The 9268-nt window shown below is 29.0% G+C and overlaps 1 long non-coding RNA gene across 1 annotated transcript; it reads left to right on the forward strand.

The window, feature by feature from the left end:
- Positions 1–521: 521 nt before the first annotated feature.
- On the forward strand, positions 522–9268 carry LOC143225932 (uncharacterized). The gene is made up of 3 exons (XR_013014200.1): positions 522–852; positions 6582–6703; positions 7623–9268. It is a non-coding gene; the product is annotated as an uncharacterized LOC143225932 (long non-coding RNA).

Here is a 9268-nt window from a genome sequence, read left to right on the forward strand (position 1 = left end):
AAATCAACCAACAAAAGTAAATATATCTCGCGAATTAAACAATCGCGAAACCATATACTGCTGCACACCATATATTCCCGACATTGGCAGAAAAATAACCAACATTTGGTAAAAACTAGTAACAAAATATAACATTCCAGTTAATATCAATTTTATTCAAAAACCAGGCACAAAACTAAGGTCTATACTGTGTAAAAACTACACTGACAAACACCACACCAACATTATTTATAATATACAATGTGATAACTGCCACAACTTCTATATTGGAGAAACAAGTAGAAAAATGGAAACTAGATTTAAAGAACACAAAAAGTCACCTTCACACGTTTTCGAATATTGCAAGTCAAATAACCACAACATAACCATAGAAAACACCCAAATATTAAATAAAGAAACAAACGCAAAATTTAAAGAAGCCTTACTTATATAACAACTCAAGCCCAAAATAAGCCAATACAAAGGAACACCTTTATACCTATATTAATAAATATAATCAAACATCTAAACACGCCCTCTACATTCCTACACTCAATTACACAACCCCCTTCAAACATGTGGTCAGCTATCGGTCAGTTACCTCTTTCTTTGTGAACTTGTCGATGAGCGAAGCAGATCGAAACGTTGTTTGCTCCTCTATATAAAAAAAAGTTTTCTCAACCCAAACAAGCCGTTTTGGGTTGTTTTAAACATCTCTTCTTATACATTTAATATTTTATTAAGACTATCGTGTAACACACTTCTGTTATCACGATATTAAGTTTTTGGTGCGTCTCTAGTTTTCATAGCTGGCTACTCAGTAGTGCAAATAATGGCAGTAACAGAAACAAGAATGCACATGTTTAGAAAAAGGTAAGTATATTTCTCTTCTGGAACTGTTACATTGTATGGTATATTTGACAGGTATTAAGCATATAAAACATGATCAAATACTATTATTTTGTATTGCCATATATTAATACTTGTTATTCTTTACTATAAAATGCTTTAGTTGATTTTAGAATTTATTGAAACAGAGTTATGGAAAACATTTTATTTACTACGTCGTCGTGTTATGGTTGATATTTTAAAATTATTGTGTTACAAAAAGTATTTTTTAATTCTAATTTAAAGCGGCATCTAGAAATGAAATATGTCAAACCATATAAGCAACGTGGTGACTGCATGTATTGTCATTGTTCGAGAAGTAACGAGTGAGGTTGTATTATCAGTAGTTTTATTATATTAATTTTCCGAGATTTAGTTTTAAATGTACTGGCTAAGCTAAATACCTTAGAACTAATTTATTGTAGTTATAATAAGCTAAAGATTTTAATTATGATTTTTATAGTACATTATAATTTTTATGCTTAAGATTTTTTTCTAAATCTGTTTGCAAATCTTGACCGTTCTAATGAGTAATGTGTAATTAAAAATACTGAAATGTTCAAAACGAAATTGAAATCGCAATAGACATTTAACTACATTGCAAGTAAAAGTTTAGTAGTAGCACTAGTACTTTGCTGATTCAGTGATGGTTTGGTTTTTGACTCTTGAAGAAATCGCGATAAGATTAGCAAAGGACTACTGAACACTTACTATTTAGGTAAATTAATTTTATTTAAACTTTCACACTTTACTGTATAATAATTGATGTATAAAATTATCTTGAACTTTGAAGTAGAGTGAAGACCGGGTCTCTGCACAAGGTATAGTCACTGAATTAGTAAAGTAACTGGTTAGCGCTCAAGCCATTACAAGGTGTTCTTTGATAAATTGTTTAGGCAGAGTATCTATGTTGAGATTTTAGTTGAATGGAAGGCCACTGTTGTAGAAACACCACATTACAAGTGTAGAAGACTTTTCAAAAGATTTGTTTTCAGTTGAATTCATTTTCAAGGTGCTTGAAGTTAAACTGTACACTTCAGCTGAAACAGTGAAAGTAAATAATTAGCATATACTCTCTTTTAATAGTGTTTGAAATCTAAAAAGCACAATTAGAGGAAATTGTCTATCTTTAGTTTTATATATAAAGTAAGTAGGCATAAATGGGCAATCAAATTGCCACAAAAAATTAGTGTGCACCACGTTTTAGTAACAACAATTTGCAACTTCACATTGCTGATGTTTGAATAAAATTTTTTACATTTTATTACCTTCTTGGTATGTGGTGTTTATGATATAGTCATACATTTCCTTTTACAAATCTCTAAGTACTGGTAAGGATGAAAGTATTTATGGAAGTAACATTTCATTAAATAATAGCTGATGATGATGTTTAGCAGGATGTGGGAATATTGGAAGGATACCTTTATCTAACTCAAAGGAATAATTTTTGAATTATGGAAGAGTAGAGAATCCAAGAATAAAATAAAATGGGGATTAAGGAGTGCAGCTGGGTTATACAAGAGCTCTAATACAATAACACTTCTAATGTAAGTGTTGAAATATTGCTCCAAATGACATCACTTTTGGAGAGTAACTGAGCAATTTGTTTTGTTCCAGCCATAATATAAGCTGTATGATGTAGACATGTTGGATAAAAGAAAGGCCATTAGCATATTCAATGGACCAAGAAACAGTATTTTATCACCTCTGTTAATGTCTTGATAATACACAGTAGTAAAAAAATAGGGTTCTGTGCCAAAATATTGGGAGAACCTGTGGACTAAAGAATATTTATCAGACTTGAAATTTCATTAAATGCAATAAACATTCTAAGACTTTAGTTTCATTTGATATGTTGTAAAATTGGCTTTTTCTATCTCAGATAAAATTATTTGAATAAGATGTACGTTTGATAACTGTCCAGATATTCCTTAGATTTTTTCAGATGTTGCTTAAAAATATTTTTCATTTAATTCATACATTGGACTTTATAGTGTGTTGTTTTCCTTGTATTACAGTTTTTTTCATTTTCTTATGAATAGTTTTTATTATAATTTTCTCTTGTGTATTTCAGATGGAAAATGTACAGAGTTAGTAACTATCAAGTTCCAGATTTAGATAGTATTTACCAGAATACATCATTTTTAATGAAAAACCATTTATTCTGGATGGAAGTTGAATACAGATGTTTGTTTTCACATTTATAGTAGAGATTTTATGCACACAAGTTTTTAATCTTTCAAGTTAACTATTTTTGTACTGGTTGTGAAATATTGAACTAAAATATTAGGTGAAAACATTTACAATCATCAGTGAGTTTAAAAGAAAATTGAGGATTTAATGAAACTTCTGATTTCTTGAAACTATACATTAATTACATTTTTGTCTTAATCCTGTTGCACATTCATGTGCAAAGCTCATTCTTAGTTTTTTTGCAAGTTTTCTGTGACATGGTGTGGCCTGTTATTTAGGGCATTTGACTTGCAAGGTTTGAAACCCTTACCCTTGCTTGCCCTTTCAGCTGTAGAAATATGTTATGATTTGATGGTTAATTCCACTTTTTTGTTGGTAGAGAATAGCCCAAGGGTTGGAGGTGTTGGTTAGTTGCCTTCCCTCTAGCTTGTTTTTCAAAATTAGTGATGTCTGTGTCATAGATAGCCTTTAAGTAGATTTGAGCAAAGTTGAAAAGCAATTTTTGTTTGTTTTGGTTTACAAAACAAATCATGAATGTTATAATTTTCCAATGTGTATGTATATATTTGTATTTATTAATAGATTTTTTACATTGGTCATAAACATTTTGGAAAATAGTTTTACTTTTTTGTGTTTAAGTTGCTTTAACCTGAAACTGAAAATAGAATACCTTTTTAAATATAAATTGTTTGAACTCTTAATCCAAGTTTATGAAAAAATTAACTAATTGTGAAATGTGTGGTTTCATCAATGTGTACAAGTGTTTGAAGATTTCCTTATTTGCCTGATAGACCAGCTCTTCAACAAGCCTATCACATTGTGGATTTTTTACTTTTTTGTTAACTCAAAAGTACACGTTATGTTTAGTTATATTATAATCGAAAAATAATGATTCTATCATTTTAGATATATAAAAATAAGTCATATAAAGAAATACCAAATTAAGTCTTCATCATGTGTATTATATAAGCTAAGGCATAAGTTATTAGTGAGTTTATTATTGTTTCTGAAATTTCCTCATCACAATTAGTGACTTGTTTGCTAGATATTCTATTTGCCAAGTGAATGTTTGTTCTTATTTGTCATATTGATGGTGCATCAAGAGTTTACTGATAACTAATGTAAAATGCAGTTTTTCTGAATCCTTAAGAATGTGGTCTGATATTAATATTTGAGATTGGAGATATGTCGGTAATGTGTACAGAACTTTTTTGAGAGCAAAGTTAAGAGAAGTAGTACTTTTTTGAAATTTTCATGTTTATGAGCCAATACTTATATGTGGCTAGACCCACTTGCATTTCTATGAGCTGATGCCTTTAGGTCTGATGATAAATTTCAGAAAATAGATAATTTCAGTTTGTTATTTTTTTATTTAAAGACAAATCATAGCATTTCATATAACTTGAATATGCTGTCCTGGTAAAAATTCTTTAATTGATGACAGATATACATTTCACAATTGGAATTAAAACTCCTATACCATACTCAGTGTCTACTGCTGCTAACTTTGATTCTTATATTTCTGTTGCCTCTCTTTTGATTAATCAGTTGTTTTTCTTTCTATTAAATAAAAACAAGTCTTTGTTATGCAAAGCTACTAAGAGTTTCTGCTACTGTCACTTATTTTGAATTTTCTAGAGGGAATGCAACTGTCTAGCAGCATCCACTGCCAATTATATGTTGCTTGTAATACAGTGGTTTGAGGAACACTATTAATTGAATGTAATTCATGAATGGGAACTTTATTTAGTAAATGAGTTAGCAAATACCACTGCTCATTGAGATTTAGCATTGATAAACTAGGAGAATGAATTCTCAAGGCTGATATATATAAATATGTTGAAGCACAGTAAACGGAACTGAGCTTAGATGGATCAGCTTGGCTTCTGGTAGCCTGTGCAAAATAAAACTTTGTTCTAACATAGTATTATATTCAACTCTGTAGTACTTGGAGCACAGAGTATTTGACTTTGGTAGATACATTATTGTATGAATATAATTAAGACTTATTTGAAGTGGTTTGGAAGTGCTTTCCCAAACAGTCATAATAATATGTGGTAAGAAACATTATTTAAAAGTGAACAATTTATTATATGTTTACTTTAACATATTTATACTATTCATATTTATATTTATACAATTAGTCAATATTGGATTTCCTTGTAAGGTAGTATACATATGTGCATGAACTGACTGATATACATTGTTCTTTTAATTACATAGATTTGGCCAACAGTTCTGAACTAAAAATTTATTCCACTGAATTTTAGAGATGTTTTTGCTTAAAAAAAAGTGTTCCAGGCTTTTATTAAATTGCCCCATCTGCCTATCCTTTGGACTGGCAGATGCTTAACAAGACAGGTGGTAATATTATAAGATTGGCAAAAAGCATGACATTAATTTCAACTTAACCAAAATGTTTGTGTACAACATCCAAATTGGTAAAATTTGTGCTTTTCAACTAATAAAGTATTTGATTTTTGTTTTTCTCTCATGTATTGTTTATATGCATTAAACTGGGATATTGCTTTGAGTGTAGATGATTCAGTATTCATATTAGTCATTCTGATTATGGTTGAGTGAAATAGTAATTTCAAAGTTGAACTGAAACTTGACTTTATTTTAACCCTATTCAGATCAGTAGGAGAAGATAGTAAATATTCCCTTATTTTACATCTTACAGTTGGTACTTTATCATGTTGCATGAAACTTTGGATAAATTTACTATATTTTATCTATTTTTGGCTATTTCTGTAACTTTTCAATTTGCAAAATTTGCAGACTTTTATTACAAGAATATTTTGAAAAAACATGTAAAAACACTTCATGTTAAAATTTCAACTGTTTTTATCACTGATTTGTAAATTGAAGTTTTCATATCCAAGCAGTTCCACTAGATTGCTAATTATGAACATGTTTCTTTTGATATAGTATTTGACTGAATATAGTAGTCACCTTTACTGATTATGTGATTTATATAAACAACAGCAATATCTGCCAAAGATTTATTGATGAACAATGATCTTTTCAAAATGGCATCACCACTACCTTTTATCAGGCCAGATAATGTTTTTGCTTACAGTGCTCTTCATATAGATAATGTATATATTGACAAATATAACTCTTTTCAATAAATAATTTAATTATTTTTGTTATTTAATTGGGATAGACTCAAATTTAGTGTTGTGAGGCCAAGTTATCAGAATACTTTGCTGTTACCTACTGTATTCGGTAAAACTAACCTAACTTTTGTTATTTCTTTTCCTTAAACAGAATTACTGTAACTTTTAAACACACAAATAAGCCTCTAAACCACACTTTAAGGTTTGTATACATGGTGCTTGCTTTGTGGCTCCAGCACTTGAAACACTTGGATGGGCAGGTTTGAAATCCTATCTTATATCTTGTTAGCTTTGTAAACTGCATTTTTAGGTGTTTTGTTTTCCTTGTCTTAAAGTACAGTTGTACATTCTACTTTGAAAAAAATTTATAATTTTATTAAATTTGCTTGTGTTTTTCAGATGGAAATTGTACAGCACATTTTTGTAACTTCTTCAAACATCTATAATTTGTACTCTTCATGGCATTTACCAAATACATCTGGTCTGAAACCTTTTGTTTGTGATAGAACTTGATCACAAAGGTGTGTTTCACGTTTTTAAAAGAATCAAATCTGTAACCTTTAAATAAATGTTTTATACTAAACTTCAGAATATGAAATGTTAAGTCATTAAACAATTAAGAAATATAATTACTGCTGTCATGATTATTTATCAAAACAATTTGAGGGTTTGATGGTAGTTTCCTATTTCTTGAGACTATTTAAATTTTGTTTTTCTAACCCTGTGACATGTTCATGTGTGAAGCTCTCTTCAAAGTCTAATTATGTAAATCAACATAAATTGTAGTCATTAATTATCATAGTTTGCACTAGTATCTCATAGAATGATTAAAAATTATTCATAACACATTGTATGTTTAAGTTTATTAGTATGCAGAATTTTATTGCCTAAAACCTTAAAATAAATACTTTGAAAAAATAATTGTTCTTAATACTTATGTTGCTGGTAATTTGAAACTAAGAAATATCTCAATTTTTAATATAAGTTTTGATATAAAATTATGAAATATCCTAAAGTGTTTTAAAAATGGTATTGGAACTATGAAATGACAATTAAAAATTGTGTAGGATTAAATTAGACCTGGATGACAGGAGATTTTCACAAAAGTGTACTAAATGTTGATGAAATTAAATGTAGAAAAAAAAGACTATTGTGAAAGGCTCATTAGATTTCACCTACGTATGTGAATGTTTGATTGTGTTTTTTATCTGATAATGTAGTTCAAGTTTCTGTGGGCAGATATGATTGATTTATGATTGTTTACTACTTCTTTTGGTTTCAATACACGAGTGTTATGGTTATTTTCATTACAAGAAACTAATGTCTGTATCCCTTCATGTATCATAAATAGCTATGTAAAGGAATGATAAATGAACATGTCTAAAGTAATGTATGTATAAAACCTGCTTTCTAGTGATTGTTTGTTTTTATCTCTATTAGTGAATCAAGAGTACACTTACTGGTGTGAAATCATGTTGAATGTTTTACATCGCACCGAGGATCAGCATATAGAATTATGATGTATAACACAGTAGTCAGTGCATCTGCTCTGATGACTGAAGTAAAAATAATGATTATAAAAGAACAAATGAAAAATTTATTTATTGTAGGTACCATAAAGAATTAACTTGAATTCAGATCTCTGTATCACCCTAGGCTAATTAGAAAATAGGGCTACTTCTGCTACAGCCAAGAAACAACTCATTGTATTTGTAGAATTCATCACCCTATAATTGCTCCACCAATATTTCAGCTAATTCAAAATGAAAAATTCTTTCTTAATGTTGGTTTCTAAAATTTTCAACTTTCACTTATTTATTTCAGATTTGAGCTGCTTTTCCTGTCTCATAAGTACTGTGTTTAGCAGTTAAAGCTGGCATTGAAGTAATCATTTCTGTTACTATATATTATAGCTTATAATCTTGAAAGACAATCAAAACATTCAAACATTTTGAATTTAGTCATTCCTGATACCCAAAAAAAATTCAACAAAATTAAATCTTAAAATTGGATATTAAAACAGTCTCAAATATTAACTTGATTGTGATATTTTCATTGTCCTATTCCTGAGCAATCAGCTTTCTCTCATATAAGAAAATGGGTTTCACATCATAGCATATAAATAACTTAACTTTTGTTCTTCGTAACTTGAAAAATAAATAGTTTAGAAATTTGATAAAGATTTTTGTGTTGAAGAGAGGGAGCAACATGTAATAATTATAAATATCTAGCACCTGAGTTTTATATCAGTCAAAACGTTCATGTTCTGATCTTGATGTGTTGTAGTTAGTGATGAAGTATTTTGTGAAGAAAATGTTAAATACCTGATGTATTTATGTCCTTGCAAGTTTGTGGAAATTGATATTTTAACACTGGTGTAATGAATATTGAGTTAATTTGAAGAATTGTATTTGAATTCATGTATGAGATTTTTAACACAAAATAATCTGTTCGAGAGATTAATAGAGAATATATGTACACAATTGTTGATAAACTAGATGAATGAGTTAAACCGATTCATATAAATGTATCGAGGCACAGTAAACAGAACTAAGCTTAGAACAGTCAGCTTGGATTCTGGTAGTCTGTGCAAAATAAAACTTCTGTCCAATAATTTTATTAAATTTTTCTCTGTAGTACTTGGAGAGCAGTGTTTGACTTGGGTAGATACATCATTGTATGAGTAGAATTAAAACTTAGGTGAAACAGCTTTATAGTACTTCACTAAACAAGCAATAGTTGTAATTAGGAAACATGTTATTAAAGTGATTGATTTATGAAGTTTGTGCTTTATTTTTCCAAGATTTTTCTTGTAAACAAATAATAGTACTTTTTATAGTAGATTCATAAACTATATTTTTAGATACTTTAATTTTTCTGTGTTGCAATTCAGTTGTAGATTTTGCAATGAATAATTTTAATTTTCTAAATTCATTTTGTGTTTGCATATAGAAAATTGTGCATTTTCCTGTAACTTTCACAAGATATAATAGATGTTTTACTTTTCATGATATCTACCACAAGAAACACCTTATAGTGCAACACCATTTATTTTTGATGGAAATAAAACACATTAATCCATTTCA

This window comes from Tachypleus tridentatus, chromosome 9 (genome assembly GCF_004210375.1).
Source record: "Tachypleus tridentatus isolate NWPU-2018 chromosome 9, ASM421037v1, whole genome shotgun sequence".
In the NCBI taxonomy this organism is placed as follows: domain Eukaryota; kingdom Metazoa; phylum Arthropoda; class Merostomata; order Xiphosura; family Limulidae; genus Tachypleus; species Tachypleus tridentatus.